Below are 15,962 nucleotides of genomic sequence, written 5' to 3'. Positions count from 1 at the left end.
GCTGTGTGTGTTAGCTGGGTCTTTCGAGTTATAAGATGCAGCATTTGGCTCTGGATCTAAGGTAATTGTTTATTGTATATTTCATGACTGTTTACAAAAGTGGTTTGAAGAAAATAATGGAATATTTAACACATTGTCTTTCTCCAGGTCTTCAATCCATTAAATTTATTATTTCAAGTGGTTAGACTAGAAATCTGTAATTGTTATTTATATTAGAGATGCAACTAGGAATTCAGCTGAGCTCCAGGCTGCAGGAGAGTTGCTTTGTCAGAGGTTGAGAAGGAACTGGGGTTGCCTTGATCTGAAATACAAAAGGATCAGGATAGGTTGGTTAATCCTGTGATTAATGCTTCCTTGCCTTGTAAGAACAGTCCTTCACTCCTGGTCCTACATTCATTGTGTGGTTGTGGTCAGCCTTTTAATGGGTTAATTTTGTGAAGGTATTTATGCCCCCAGAAAGGCACCCATTTCAGGACTCGGCATTTAGGGAGACCTGGATGTGCTGGTAGATTTAAGTGCCATAATACTGAGATTAATTTGAAGGTATTTTCTACCAGATGAAGCACACCACTGTGAAAAGACACTCAGAAATTCAGCTACATGAGCCTGTGCCTCCATCCCTTGCTAGTTCAGGTTGCCCACCACAGGGCTGCCTTGTATGGGGCAGATTTCAGCAATTCCCACCTGCTGAGATCTGCAGCCCTCAGCTCACCAGGAGAAATCCATCCCAAGTCTGTAACGACTGAAGGATGTTGTGTGATTGATGCTCAATGGTTTATATAATAACTCTTGCCACTGAACCATCATTCATCTTAGCAAAAAGAGAAAGGGGAGATGTTTGTGTTTAAGGAACAATAGAGGGATGCAGAAACTGTAGACATTGCTCCCAGCTGTCCCGCTGACTTGCTGTGTGACTGGGAGGGAGTCTGCTAATCTCTTGGTACATCACCACTTAATAGTAATCCTTCCTTCTTCCTACTCTTTGTGTTGTCTATTTAGCTTGTCAAGTCTCCAAGGCAGGAAGCATCCTTGTGATGTGCTTCAGCTGGCATCACAAGGCCATTGTCAGGTGAGGAACATTTGGGGGGGGGTGTGTTGGAATAACTCACATGCATGATAACCAGGTCCAGAATTTCTGTTGAGCAAAGAGATGAGGGTGCCAAAGCTGGAATGGGCAGAAAGACTGAACTCCTCATGCTGAGAAGTGCTGCCCTAAGGCACAGTGAGGGAACTGTGGAGGAACTTGCCTTTCCAATGCTCACACTCTTATTTGTTCATAGAAAATTGTATACCATGCTCTAGGGCTGGCAAGCCAAGACTTATCTGCATAACAAATTCTGATAGAGACTGGATACCATTTCTATGCCTCAGGCTGCTCTAAACTAACTATTCTCCTTCAGCAACCTTTCTCATAGGATCTGAACCCAAGGCAGGGTTCTAGCTATCCTGAAATGTAGGATCCATTGCAAAATCTGCAGGCGACAGTGCTGGCAACTTAGAAGTTGCCTCTGGGCCTGGCATGCCCTTAAAATATTCATGAGTTATCTGGGCTCCTCGGCTTGATTTCCATCCTTGTTTGACTCATATTTTATTTCAAGATTTGTTTGCATTTTTATGCCTCTGAGACTAGGTCCCGTGGGAATCCCTCCCAAACTCTCTACGTTGACCTTCTGTACTTCCAGCACATAACCCCTTCTCAGAAGAGGTCATTTGATCTTCCACCATAAATACACCAACCAACACCTTAGGCTTTGATGGAACTTTTCCTGAGTTTCCTAGCTTCCCAGCAACTCTGAAGAGTACATTTTGACCATGAAAGACTCCCAAGACAACCTTACTTTGCTTGTAGGACTATGGAGGGGTCACAGCACAAAATTAATTTGCCTGTGCACAAGGGACTGGCTGAGCCAGCTGAGCTCAGTAACCACTCAGTTGGCTTCTCTTGGGACTTCAAGATTCTTCCAGGTTGCTTAACACCAAGAGCTGAGCTGTTTGTCAGATCACCAGCTTTACCTGATCTTGTGGAAGGTTTCCTTTCCTATGTAGGGGCTTTGGAACCATCTTTAAGGTGCCTTCCAAGAGAAATCATTCTATATGATTCTATAGTGAGGTTAGAGGGAGGATATCAGAGGAGCATTTAGAAAAAGCTTAACCAACTCTCCAGTTAAATCATCGAGCAGTTATTTACAGGTGTTCCCTTAGCCTCAGCCAGATAATTAGCTCAACTCCCATTATATGAAAGACATCTCATCTAACCAAGTAGTCTGCAGAGATGGATCCCTCAGAGATGGGTAACAGGATAGGGTGAAGGTACCACTATAGTTATCTTCTGGCTCTGTGAGGAGACCAAACACCTCTCTCAAGTGTTTATTTGTACTTGACTGAAATAAATTCCACCCTAGCTACGGAGGGTAACCTGTGATAGCCATGTCTATGTTTTCCTAGAAGAGTGCCCATGAAACAAAAAAATCATATATGCATAGGAATTCATAACTAGTACCCACCAAGGCTCATTTTGACACATTTAAGGTTTCAAAATAATCAATACATCTGCATGTATGTACTCTCACTGGTCAACAGACCTAGTTTTCAATAGGAACCCATAATGTCCCAGGCTGTTCAGTGGAAAGGCCAGTGCAAGTTTCTCACAGATGTAATTCCTTACACTTTCTGGGTAGATGTTACTCCATGTGGCTGTGGACCAGGGAAGAGCATGCAATATTCACAGGGATAACTAATTTATAGATATTAAAGGCCTTTTTGATTGTATGTGGTCCACTAGCTGTCTGTATGATGATATGTCTGAGCATGTAGCTGGTATTACCTGGTTAATCATCAAAGAATGTGCATGTGCCCCTGAAAATAACCCAAAGAAATGATGCTGCCACTACAAAGAGGTGGATGTGCTGGCCAAAGTCAGAGTGCTCATCCTGTGCCTCTGATCCATGTAACAAGTGCCTTCATCTGGGAGATATATAAAAGAAGTCACACTCCCAGTGTTGGAAAAAAGGGTAAAATAAAGGTAAATTAACAAAAGCTTTACAAAGATATGTGGAAAATCCTCTACGGTGGTGAAAGATGAGTTGCAGGGCAGCCAAATGTCTGTGCTGGCCCTTCCTGCTCCTCCTTGCTGCTGGGCATGCACATCTGCTTCACACCAGGGAGAAAGAGGAGGCTCTGGAAGGGCTCCTGGGCACCAGCCCCAGCCCTTCACATGTTCCAGTGCTCTGCAGCCTCAGGAGTAGAGAGGTGGGAAAGGACGGGTGCTCTGTGCTGTTTGCTGGGAAGAGAAAATGGACAGGGCTACACCTCCCAGCTCCTTGGCTAAAACTGAGGTGTCTCATCCTCCTCTCTGATGTGGTTTGCACCAGAAATGTTGCAGCTGCTGGACCCAAAGAGCAGAGAGCTCTAGATGTCGGGGCAAGAAAACATCACTGAGTCTGGCTGGTTTGCAATAATGTTGCTCCATCCTGGGTGTTATCCTGAGAAACTTAAATTCCTCAGTCCCTTAGGGCTTGTGGTGAAGTGAATGGCAAAGCCTCAATCATTCTGAGAGCACCAAAATTGGGCTTCTTTTAAGGTAGGTGTATTTTTCCCCTCACAGGAATGCTAGGAGACCATATCCTCTAGTGTAATCAAACAATACTTGTGCTTGTCAATCACAAACTCCCTGCTCCAGTACACAACCCAACACGTACCTGCACAGAGTCCAATTAGAAACAGAAACACCAAAAAAAACTTTCTCCGAAATAATTTTGGCCAGACTCCTTTTATTTAATAGCAAAGTTTTGATATAGTGCAACAATACATTGTGCACGCCAGAACAAGAAGAATGCCACTTTTGTGTAGGTAGGGAAATAGTTGTGATGTACAAAAGAGATACTGTTTTTTCCATCACTTTGGCCAAACTTTAGACTTAGCTTCTCATGTCGGGAGAGGGTGTGACAGTAAATAGGATGTAGCCTTTGAAATTCCATCTCCACAGAGAAAAGACAGATGGAATCCAGCTGGCGGATATCACATACGTTTTCTGTTCTCCTTGATATCACAGATCTGATAAACACAGAAGAATAACAAGGCTTTATAGAATGCAGATGAACAGAGGAGCCTATCTGTATGTAAAAGAGAAGGGCCTCAGTTGGCTGAATACCGATTTCTGCTAAATGAAAGTTAACTCCCACGATCTCATAAAGCGAGAATCTACCTGTTCCAGTCACAGATTTGATTGTATACCATATGAATTTATTGACCTCCCATGGCTGTTGTTATCCTGATTTCATTTAACATCATGTCCTGTCAGGCTCATATTGATGGCAAGGAGCAGCAATGCAGGGGGAGGATGTTCAGGAGGAGTTCACCAGGTTGTGTGAATCTTTGTCTCAGGGAGCATGATTGGTCGTCTGCGATCATCCAAAGTCTGCACTCTGGCTTTTAAAATAAAACCTTAGAAACCTGGGAATAATGTGCTAAGGCAAGTGTTGTCTGGTGATGGGAACCAGGAAATGGAAGCTGTGAATACCTGGGTGTGAATGACTCATCCAGTGACCTCCTTTGGCTTTTCCATGTCCTCCTGTAACCTCCTCAGCTTCCCTGCTTCAGCCCAAGCTGCAAAGGTTTTGCTACCTAAAGATTTCTGTGATGTGATGTAATGTTTGCACTCCATAGAAAACTGTTGCAATTAATAAGAGAAGAAGCCTAAATTAGGATCTGTGTAGCACAGGCTATTACCATTGGTTTCACCTGTGCAGATATTAGGTCATATTCTAATATTGTTTTGATTAATACAGGGTGAATTTTCATCTTTTAACCAGTAAGGCAGCACTGTCTTAATGGAAAGTGAACCCAGGACAGAGGGTGGCATCACATTTGCTTAGTTTTCCTCTCTATCCAAAGGAGCTGATGCTCATGTGAGTTCTGCAAAGAGGTACATTTTAACTGTACAGTTATTTAATTCACCCATGTGTTGGGATAGTAGTCACACATCTTCCTTCTGTTTTCTCCTGTATAGGTTACAGCTAAGTCTTCCCTCCCCTTCCCGTATGGCTGAATGAATTGGAGTCAGACAAAGGAAGTCCCTGAGGATGGACCCTCTATCAGCATCAACAAAAATCTAAATTGCATCTTAGCTGTCAGCTCTGAGCTTGACTCACTGCTTCCATTTAAGTCTATTTATAATTTGTGAGGTCATGGCAATAACTGTTTTATTTCTCCTCAAAGGCAGCAATGAAACCTATTTTCAAAAAAAAAAAAAAAAAATCTGGACTCTTGAAAGACACACTGAAACATCTATGAGATCACAGGTTGCTACAGAAGTGGAAATTATTGGACCTTAACCTCCTGTCTCCAACTGTGGCTACATCTGCTGCTCCAGAGCACCTTAAAATCTTCTCTGACCTGACCCCTAAACCCTATGAGCCCCTCTGCTTTTGGCTGCTGGCTTTCAAGCCAAGAAAATAAACCCACAGTAGTGAGATACCTAAAACCAGAGGCACTTTTAAGAAGATTTACCCAAAGCCTATTGTACTCAGTAGGCAAAATCTACTCATAACTTTCACTGAAAGACTTTACTTATCCCTTACATGTATTTTACCCCCGCCCTCCAAACTGAAATTCTGGTTTTATACAACCCTGATTATTTTCCACCTGATGTCTGAAAAACACAGATCAAGAGAGAACTGCTTCTCCCTTGAAGAATAAACAGATTTTTGCAGATGATAGGTTTCATCTGCCTGATAGCAAGACAAGCACAGAAGTAGAAATTGGATTAGAAATGCATTTTTAGAGGAATGGCTTCCTGTATCCTTTAAATTTTGCTTTGTGTTTCCTGAAGTTAGTAGAGTGATTTTTCCTAACATTATCCCCCTGATTTCAGCCAATAATAATCACATTGGTTATAGCATTACCAGGTAATACAATATACTAAGGGCTTTGTGAAAATTCTGGAGCTGTGGATGCTTTCATTGCTTTCCTATTAAGTTTTCAAGAGCCCTTGGTTGTATCTGCCCTTTTCCCTCTTACTTTTACCAAAGTTTTATTTAGATTTAGAATGTTCTGGGAAAGAAAAGGTGGAAAATATGACCACATTAATAGTGTCTCTTGATGCATGGAAGGGCTTTCCAGCAACACATGTTCTATAGTGGAGTTCCTATTTTGTTACTTGAAATGTATCTTGGAAAGCCTGAATTTCTTTTGGAAAGCCTAAATTCTACATGCCCTTTTCATGGAGAAAAGGCAAAGCTTCCCTAAGCCTGTAAGAAGAATTGGCATTAAGGGAAGAATTCCCTGTAAGGGAATTTGGCATTAAAGAAGAACAAAGACCAAGTGGTGACAGTTTTGCAGTAACTATGTACAGCAGAGAATTTCTTCTTGGGTGATGGAGTAAAGGTTTATCAGTTCCTAAGCTTGCTAGAGTTGGGAAGTTTACTACATCATGTGCTCTAAAGTACCAGGTTCAGGTTCTGATATGTGCAATATCACAATATGTGAAATCACAAGGTAATAGCACTCTGCTGAAGACAATTGTGCTGTTTCCCTGGAGAAACAAGGAGTTGAAATTTTGCTTTCCATCTGCTTTCTCTGGGATTCCTGTTTTGCACTTGCAGCTGTGACACAGATCAGGTGTCTTCCCAGAAACATGTCCTGCAATCTGAATTTTTGTCCCAGCCACAAAACTGCTGTGAACACACACCCCTTGCCACCACCTGCAAACAGCAAAGAGATCAACAAGTGCAGCAGGATAGAAATGAAAAGTCCCGAGTGGCTGGGAAAGAAAAAAAAACAAAAAAGAAGTATAACTTGTTTTTGAGCAGTGCAAAAGACTGAAGACTCACCATTCATGTCACCTTGAACTATGATGGTTGTTGACAGTGAATTAACAGCCTCTCCCACAAACAGCTGGGAAGCAAAATCAAGGAAATGACTAAAACCAAAGAAACTTTACCTCCTGCGTTTCATCCCTTTCTCTCTGTAGACATTGTGTCCTTCCATTGCTGGTGGATAGCTGCTATGCTGTCCTTTATCTTGGGCCCAGCTGAGATGAATGGGATGGAAACACAAACTCAGCAAACCAGTTGGAAACAGTGAGCTGGTGGAGACTGGGAATAGTGGTATTTGTGGGATTTGCAGGCTGGAAATGCAGTGTTAGCAAAGATTAATGATTAATGATAACTCCTTAAACAAGGTGGTAAATATAAGCCTTATGAAAAATGGCTCCTAAAGTCTGGCTGAAGAAAATGGGGGCATTTACTTTATTTCACTTCACCAGGGCTGTTAAATTACTCTAAAATCTCTAAAAATCACTTTTTTTTACTCCCAAATCACTTTTCTTTAGGTGCCTTTTATTGGGCATAAAAGCACTGCACAGCTTCCAAGAAGACAATCACTATTTATTGCCAAAACATAGACTCATGGATTGGGACCAACTTGCTGGTAAGCTAAGCATTAGTAACATTTCTCATGTGCCATTCCACTGCATTCCCCCAGTGAGTCTCTGCTGGGTGGGCAGCTCTCAGTCAGTTGTCCTTTTGCTCTTTGAAACAGGTTAAACCTCAGTGAGCTTCTGCTTTATTATATATTATATTATAATACATATATAATTATACTATAATATATATATTATATATTATATAATAACATATATAATATATTATTATAATATATATAGGGTATAATATTATAGCTTATTATATAAGGTTTTATGTCTTCTTAAGTTTCTGACTTTTTCTCTGAAGGTTTGATGACATCACATCTATGTTTGTAACTGTGGTTATTCACTACTGACTCATCCCTTCACTGTTGTGCTCTGGTTTCACACCTTGCATGTGTTAGTAATCTGTGTACTCACGGAGAGATGAATGGGCTCTGGGTGACAAGGAAAAGAGAAGATTTTATTGCAAGCTGTAGATCTCAGCTATGTTCTGGGCAGAGTCAGAGGCCTGAGATTCTGCAGACACAAACCATAGACTGTTAACTCCACCTCAGTAACATCCATGTGGGAAGTTGGGTCCTTTGAACCCCCTAGGCACTTATACGTGTGCTTTACAAACAAAGATACAACTTATGATTCAACTCCTACATTTTTTCCCCTTCATGGATCTCCCTGTGCATTTCCTCACCTGTGTGTGTCATGGTTTCAGTTTAATCCATCCAGTAGCCATCAAGCCCAGAAGAAAACCCAGTGTGATACCAATGGTATATTGTCAAGTCCAGGCTTCAGTAAATGGGAAAAGGATGAGATCTGCTGTCCTGAGGCTTCCTTCCCATCAGAAACAGCCCACAACATATTCTGATTTCCAGACTGAGAAGCCTCATTGCAACACTGATTTTTCAAACCAGAACCGGAGTTCCACATAATCAGTATCCTGTAGTAGATATTCTGCTGGTATTTCAGTGTAATGAGAGGTAGCTCCCAGCAGCAATACCCAACAGAAGCAAAGTTTCAAATGGTACCAATAAATGAACGTGAGCAGAATCTGACATCAGCACTGTCAATTCTCTTGCTTTGGCTGCATGTTCCTCATTAGACCTGGAAAAGGATAAGGATATTGCTCACTGAGTTTCCTCATTCTTACCCCTCTCAGTTTTCTTTAAAGTTTTCTAATTATTACATTATGAAAAAAGAGGGGGGAAATACCAAAGACATACACGAGGCAAAAGAAAAATATTCCCAGGATTCAGCAGCAAGTAACTCCTCAACCTGACTGCTTTTTCCAGACACATGAAATAATTGTCTGTGAAGAGGAAGAATACACAGATAGCGAAGAGCCCTTTAATCTAGCAGAAAAGAAGCATCACAGGAACCAAATTAAAGCCAGACTCAGTCATATGAAAAATAAGTTAGCAGCAAAGATGATTAACCATTGGAAAAGAGAACAGAGGGAAGTTATAAAATTATTCCCTACATCCTAGTGTCTTCAAATCAAGACTGTCTTCTATCCTGTAAAATATGCTTTGATCAAAGAAACTATTGGATTTGACACAGAGGTCAGACTAGATAAGGTGATCATTCCTCTGACCTTAAATCTCTGCAAATATGTCCCTTCAGAAAAAGGGCCAGACTGTGGTTGCAGCCTGACACTGGGACACCAGAAATTTTGGTTCAAGGCCTGTCTCTGTTACACATTTCCAGAATAACCACAAGCAAGTTGTGTAGTTTATCTGTGCCTCTGTTCACCATCTGTAAAGTCTGGAGAATAATCCTTCTCCTGTTTATCTTATTTGGGGTATGGAAAGCAACTTATTAGGTGTGGGTACAGACCTTTCCTAAGGCATACAAAGGAAAGCTGCAAAGCACATGGATCTGGAAGGAAACCTGGACAATACAGAAGGAAAATATATTGGTAGGGAGGCAAGGAAATGCTTTGCTTTCATCAGTAGCCTCCTGAGTGCAGTTAAAAGACAACACATCAGAGTGCTGGGATGGTCACTCAGCCAGAGAATTATGATTTCATCTCAGGATGCTTCTGCATACAAATAGCATCCAAGGCCTCCTCACGAGGGAGCCTCTCATTTCCTTCAGTGGCATTTGCAACATTGCACTCATTTATGTTCTCAACAATGATAATCAAATGACCAATGTCTGCCTCTAGCCATGCACAATGAAGACTTGTGCTCTCTTTGCTTAGCTAAGAAACTTTGTGAGCTTCTGCCAAGAAGTGAAAGATCACTTTGAATGGCTGGAACAAATTCAAACCAAGTTCCAGAGAGCTGGAATTCTCACAGGCTTGTCCACTGCCCAGCTGCTCCTCCCTTCCTTACATCCTTATTGTGTCCCTCATGTACCACTGCTGGAGCTAAATGAGCTGACTGCTCCACCTGGGGTCTGGACATGCCTCTACTTTTGTCCTGTCACCAGGGCTGAAATGTGAGTAGCCTTTCACAGCACGTAGGAAGTAGGTCTTAGGAAATGAGCTGAACATGAGTTGAGCTTCAACTCAGTCAGGGACAACAGGGCTGGAACCTCAGAGCCACATCTAAATGAGTCCTTCTGTGAGCTGCCCCTACATCCATCCACCCCAAGGAAAATGGGAGCTTATGCAGCACCCTGCTGCTAAGCTTGCAGGTACCCATGAGATTCTCTGTGCTCCAGAAGCTTCTTGTTCAGTCCCAGATGGCTGCCAACATGGACTTGCATACATAGATATATACACACACATACACACATAAAACTTGTCATCTATATAACATCCATAACAACAGCACTTTGCATATATAAGGGCAAGTGCTGATTTCCCTGTCTATGTAGATAATTGCTTCAGCAGTGACTTACAGTCCTACTAAGGCATCATCTATAAATAGAGAAAACCATGCTAAATAAAGCCAGGGATAGGCAGCAATACAGCTTTCCTAGGGCTACTCTAAGGGTTGCAGGGAGAATAATAGGGACTGTTGTTTCCAGATCCCCACTGCTAACAAATATCATCAGGCTACACGCATGACCAGTGTCAGAATAAGGCACTGAAAGATATATGAAGGGTTGGAGAAAGGAAGGGAAAGACAGCTGTTGGGACCAGTGGAGAACCATATCAGAAATACAGTAAGACACAGCCCCAAAGAGCTAAAAGATGCACTTCTGTTATCCTGCCAATCCCTCCTTGGCACAATGTCTCTGTATGTGATCCTCTTAGTCTATCACTGGTTCTCTGTGATATGTGTCTATCTGGTTTCTCATGGCTGCAATAAACCCTTCTACTGCACTAATCTCATTTAACAGTTCCACTGACTTGAAAAGAACCCGAGTAAAATTGCTGTGCAATTTCTGCTGGCATTATTGTGGCTCTATCACTTGTCAGCTTTTGTAAACAAGATAAATATAGTTAAACTTAAAGCATCAGATATGAAGAAATTTGGCATGTTCTAGCAGCCCATCAGAAATATTTCTTGACAGGTACCTCATAAAAAAAGGAAACAAGTGGATGCCAGAGAGGATAATAGCTGCTGCAAGATTTTTCTTTTGCAAAATATTTTTGCCCAAGGAGGCTGCAAGAACTCAATGGTCACCACCCTACCTTTTCAGCACCATTAGCCAGTGGTGCTGTCTCATAGAGCCTGTTCCTGGGCTGACATCAGTGAGTCAGTGATGCCAGGGAGCAGCAGTGAGTGCTGCTCTCATCCTCAGTGTTTTACAGAGCTCCTTGTCTCAGAGAGCATCACTGCAAGCATCACCTGGAGAATAAAGGCAGAAGGGCAGGAAGCATGCAAAGCTGGGAGGGAAAGGGGGGGGGGAAATGTTCCTGACAGGGCACAGGGAAAACCCCTGGGCACAGTTGATTTCTAACCTGTTTGCACAGCAGGAGGAGAACCCATCTGAAGGGCCTGTGTGAAAGATCATCACCCACTCTTCCCCACACAAGTGGTTGGTTTGTGCCTGCAGCTACTCCAAAGAAGACAAGAATCTCTCCTCTAGCACCTGCATAAAAAGCCCAAGCCTAAAGGAATCTCCCCACACCCAGGAAGTACCCGCACTCCCCAACCACCTCCAGGAGCAAGCTGGAGGAGAGGCTGGCTGGATGGGGGAAGGTAAGATGGCATCCCCACACCCTCCTGACCAGGGAGGATGAAGGACACACCAAGGGCAGGGTGCCATTGGGCATCTGTATGCTCAAGGAGGGTCCCTGGGGTAAATCCAGGTCCCCCCTTGCTGCAGAGCTCTGAGCCCTCTCAGACTGCACAGAGGTCAGGCCAAGGATAGAAAACATGAGTCAGTCATGCTGAGACCTGAGCCTGTGGCTCCAGGGAAAGTAGAAGCTTCCTAATCTGAGGTTGAGACATCTTCTGGAAGAGATTCAGAGTTCATGGGAGAGGCTGCATTAGCTCCTAGCCAGAAAAAAAAACAAAAAAACAAAACCCCAAAAAACCCAGCCATAAAAATAACTGAATTATAAAGACCAGTGACAGAGATCAAGCCATTGATGCTCAGAAGATGCATCAAGTGGTAACCAACAAGTGGGTGGTTTCTACCATTGTTTGAGTGCTATGGAGTCAATAAAGAACTTCAGTAAGGAGACCCAGCTTTTGGCTCTAGTGAAACAGTAAAACGTAACAGGGTGGATTTTCAGCACTAGGAGAGATTAGAACATTTAAGGTGTCATTTTTTCTTTTTTCCCTGCACACACAGGGATCCTGGACACCAAAGTCTTGACAGAGACACTTGTGGGGAGAGCTGTTGAGATTTGACAGTGACAGACTGGGCAGACACATCAGGATGCCACGATCAAATGAACTATTTGCCTTATGATATCTTGCTTCTGAGGAAATAAAATTCCCATCTCTACACACATCTGAAGAGGCAGTACTTTAAAATTTCCTCTCCTATTGCAGTGAAGAGCCACAACCAGGCAGGATTTCTGGTGGAAGCTGATGGGAAATATTTTCCTGCCTTAGACTGGGGTAAAGCAGCTGATTATATTGTCTTCAATAATGTCAATTTCCCTCAATGAAATAAAGATTCCCACAAGAGTTTTAAGTATCTAAACTGTTTGACACATATGAATTTGAGTCTCGCATGTAAATAGACACCTTTTCCTTCAAAACAGGAAGATCCAGGCAGCCAAGGGTGATGCCAGCTTCCTTCTGAGCTGCAGGCTATGAAGCCTGTGCACCTTAAGTGCTGCAGATCTTGCCACATCAGCTCCAGACAAGCTTTGGGCAAAGAAACATCTGCATTCTCAAATGAGTCAGGACACACACAGTTCTGGCACTCCAGATTATCTGATGCCCAGCAGCGATCAGAGAAAGTAAGTGAGAAATCAACTTCGAGCTGAAATGAGCTCACCACTCTTCTTATCTCCTTAGCAGGCTCCCCACTGCCTACCAGATCTGCTGATGGTGCTTTTAATGAGTGACATATATATGCAGAGAGAGTATTTTCCCACTGATTAGTTATGCTGACTTCTGGAAACATCAATAAATAGTCTAGAAAAAAATATGTGCTAGTACAGTAGCATATGAAGACAACTATGACCTGGTGTATATCAGCCAGTCATTATTGATCAGAACATTATTTTTTTTAGTTTATGTACTTTCTGACCATTTACAGCCAGCTTTCAGCTAATTAGAAGTAACTATTGATAACAAGAAATAATTTACTTCATAGAAAACTTAGTCCTGTGAATATTGGTCAGTAAAGGGTCTCAATCTGTGCATCTTTATGTAGAGAGATTTCCAGATCTTTAAGGACTATAAAAATGAAAATAACTACTTGATTACATGTCTTGGAAGGTTAAGATCACTCTCACTCATCTTTGGCCATTGTAAGAAGTCATATGCCAAACACCCTGTCATTAAAGGGGAAAGGGAAGAAGAACTGGTGCAATTCTCCTAGGAGAACGGCCTTCACTGCTTTCTCATACAACACCTCAGGTCTTAACAATGATCTTATTAACATGACTCCTACTGTTCTTCAGAGCTGTCCTGAGGCCATTGAACTGGAGCCATGGCAAGCAAACTGGATTGAAACCTGTTCTGCTTTCCTCAGCCTTTGACCTCCCATGTGGCTCAGAGCTGGGCTGGACCTGAGCTGGCTCTGCTGGGCCAGCTGCTGCTGAGCTTATTGCAATGGCCATGACAAAATGATTGGGAGAGAAAAAAAGAGAGAGAGAATGTGAGCAGGAGACGGTTGCATCAAAAATCCATTACGAAATACAAACAGAGGTTGGTGGATAAGGAAATACTTTCATTGTCATTCCACATCAGTCTGATCTCCCTTTTTTTTTTCTCATCTCAGGGTGAAGGAGCCCTGTTTTGTCCAGGGTTATCAGAGCAGCTCCTGAGCTGCACAGGATCCTGCTCATTCTGGTTTTCACCACCTGCAGCAAGTGGACGTGAACCCACAACATCCTAAACTGCATTCCAATCCAACCAAAACACAGCCTCTAATCATATGGTTACCAAGCCCTTCGGCTGCCTCTGACGGAAAGATTAATGTCCTCAAAGACTTGGCTGGCCCATGATTGCTCATTCATTGTGTTTGCCTACAAGTAATGACTGCTCTTTCCATTTAATTTTTAATGCAGATGTAGCCTTTCCTCACTAAGCTCCAGGAACACTGTAAAGGCTGTTACTAGGAACTTAGAATCTCCTGGCAAAAGCAGAATGTGCAAATGCAGCCTCTCCTCATTGCACAGCAGTTCCCAACACCCTACCCTTGACTTTTCTGCAAGAACCACATTTTTCTTCAAAGCAACTCCATGGTTTAAATTTGCCTCAGTCAAAGGCCTGAGAAAGAGAAAAGAGTAAAATTTCCCAGACAAGTTGATGATTTCAGAGAGCAGGTCTGAATCACACGTTATGGGTCTAGATGTGGTTTGCTGCTATTCATGAATCTCAATGCTGTTCTTATCTAATGTTTCTCTTCTGTTTCTTTTTTTTTTCCTAAGTGCTCATCATCTTGCTATCAGTAGTCCAGGTCCTCAGGGGGAACTTTAATATTTCTATTCCTTAGATTTTGACCCAAATCAGATTATATTACATTGATATTGAATCTAGTGACTCAGGATGTTTTCCATTCCAGTTGTTTCTTTTTAGGTAAGGTATCTCAAACTGTCTCTTCTTTTTAACTTTCAGAACATTTAGACCCCCTATGCAGCTGTGTCCAAAATGTGAAACCTGAAGCCAAGTATCAGTAAACCACCTACACAGCAACCACCACTCAACCACCAACAAAATTTTCATACATAGGCAGGAAATTGTTTGTCTGCTGCCACCAGTAGTGCTGGTGTGGCATAAAGATGCCTTCACAGACCACCAGGGCTTGTCTCTCAGAGCCCAGGTTATTTACGAGAGATTCTTGCATCCTCTGAACCCCCAGTGATTTCCAGAAGGAACTGGAGGTGCTCGGCAATGCCTTAGAAAACGCAGAATAGAAAGATGCTGTTGCAAATCTGCCTGGTCTGGGTTCCATTTCCTTCTTTTCCAAACAGCTGCTCTACTCCCAGCAGCTGCAGCATTTCTGGCAAAGTGCAAACCACATTGGAGGGGAGGCTCAGACACCAGGTTTTAGCTGAGGAGCTGGGAGCTGGTGACCTCCCGTCCATTCAGTCCCCAGGAAGCAGCCTCAGCAGCTGCCCCTTGGACCACTGGCTGGTGGTCACCCTCTAACCAAATGCCAAACCAAGCAATCCTGCTGACCAAGCTGCACAGCAAGAGCCCTCTGATGAGGCACCAGGATCTCACACCAATATTTCTCAGGGAGCACAACTTGCTGCTGGCACAGCACATTGCTCCATGGCTGACCATCCCCTGATGGCTGCAAGGCACCCTGGGCTTCCTCAAAGCCCTCCCAGACACAGAGGCCCAAGTGCATGTCTGAAGCAAAGGAAACTGCTTCAGACTAGATAAGATATTAGGAAAAAATTCTTTACTGTGAGGGTTGTGAGACACTGGCACAGGTTGCCCAGGGAAGCTGTGGCTGCCCCATCCCAGGAGAATGTTCAAGGCCAGGCTGGATGGGGCTTGGAGAATCCTGGTCTGGTGGGAGGTGTCCCTGCTAGGTGAATTTTAAGGTCCCTTCCAACTCAAACCAGCATAGGATTTTATGATTCTATTTATGAAACCCCAAGGCAGACTCTGCCCTGGGCTGAAGTCACCCCCCTGCACCTCCATTCTGGTGTGAAGGAGCTGTGGGGTGACTCAGGCACCTAAGTGATCCCTGGGTGAGGTGGTGTAGGGTGTGGATCAGCTGCAGGGGTTCCAGACCACGTCACCCCTGGCAGAGTGGCTGTGGCTGTGGTGGAGGAACCCAGCTGCTGCAGCTGGGGCATCATTCACTGGAGCTGGGGAACTGGGGGCTCCACAAATGAGGACAAAGTGAGTGCAAAAGTGTCCTAAGTATCCTAAATTCCTCCTCCATCATCCAGTGCTGAGCCAAGCAGGCACCATTCCCCTGCTGGATGTATTTTTGGTCACAGCCTTTGAGGCCAGAAAAGGCTGTAACAGTCACCCAGCATGACACCTGCCTCACAGAG

At 43.3% G+C, this 15,962-nt stretch overlaps 2 long non-coding RNA genes across 9 annotated transcripts in view; one reads left to right on the top strand and one right to left on the bottom strand.

Moving 5' to 3' along the window:
* LOC139800382 (uncharacterized) overlaps positions 1-15,962 on the top strand; it is a 64,995-nt gene that overhangs the window by 44,576 nt on the left and 4,457 nt on the right. For 7 of the 8 annotated variants that reach the window (XR_011727728.1, XR_011727729.1, XR_011727727.1 and 4 more), the window contains 4 exons: positions 7,331-7,428; positions 11,289-11,517; positions 12,534-12,734; positions 13,404-13,650. This is a non-coding gene — a long non-coding RNA (uncharacterized lncRNA). Of the gene's footprint in view, positions 1-5,027; positions 5,528-7,330; positions 7,429-11,288; positions 11,518-12,533; positions 12,735-13,403; positions 13,651-15,962 lie in introns of those variants that run through there. The other variant, XR_011727733.1, reaches the window with a different exon arrangement.
* Positions 3,751-5,014, bottom strand: LOC139800383 (uncharacterized). The gene is made up of 2 exons (XR_011727734.1): positions 4,520-5,014; positions 3,751-4,053 (listed from the first exon to the last, which is right to left on the bottom strand). It is a non-coding gene; the product is annotated as an uncharacterized lncRNA (long non-coding RNA).

This window comes from Heliangelus exortis, chromosome 10 (assembly GCF_036169615.1).
Source record: "Heliangelus exortis chromosome 10, bHelExo1.hap1, whole genome shotgun sequence".
NCBI classification, from domain to species: Eukaryota; Metazoa; Chordata; class Aves; order Apodiformes; family Trochilidae; genus Heliangelus; species Heliangelus exortis.
Note: the sequence above shows the minus strand (reverse complement) of the source record. Positions and strands in the feature narration are given on the sequence as shown.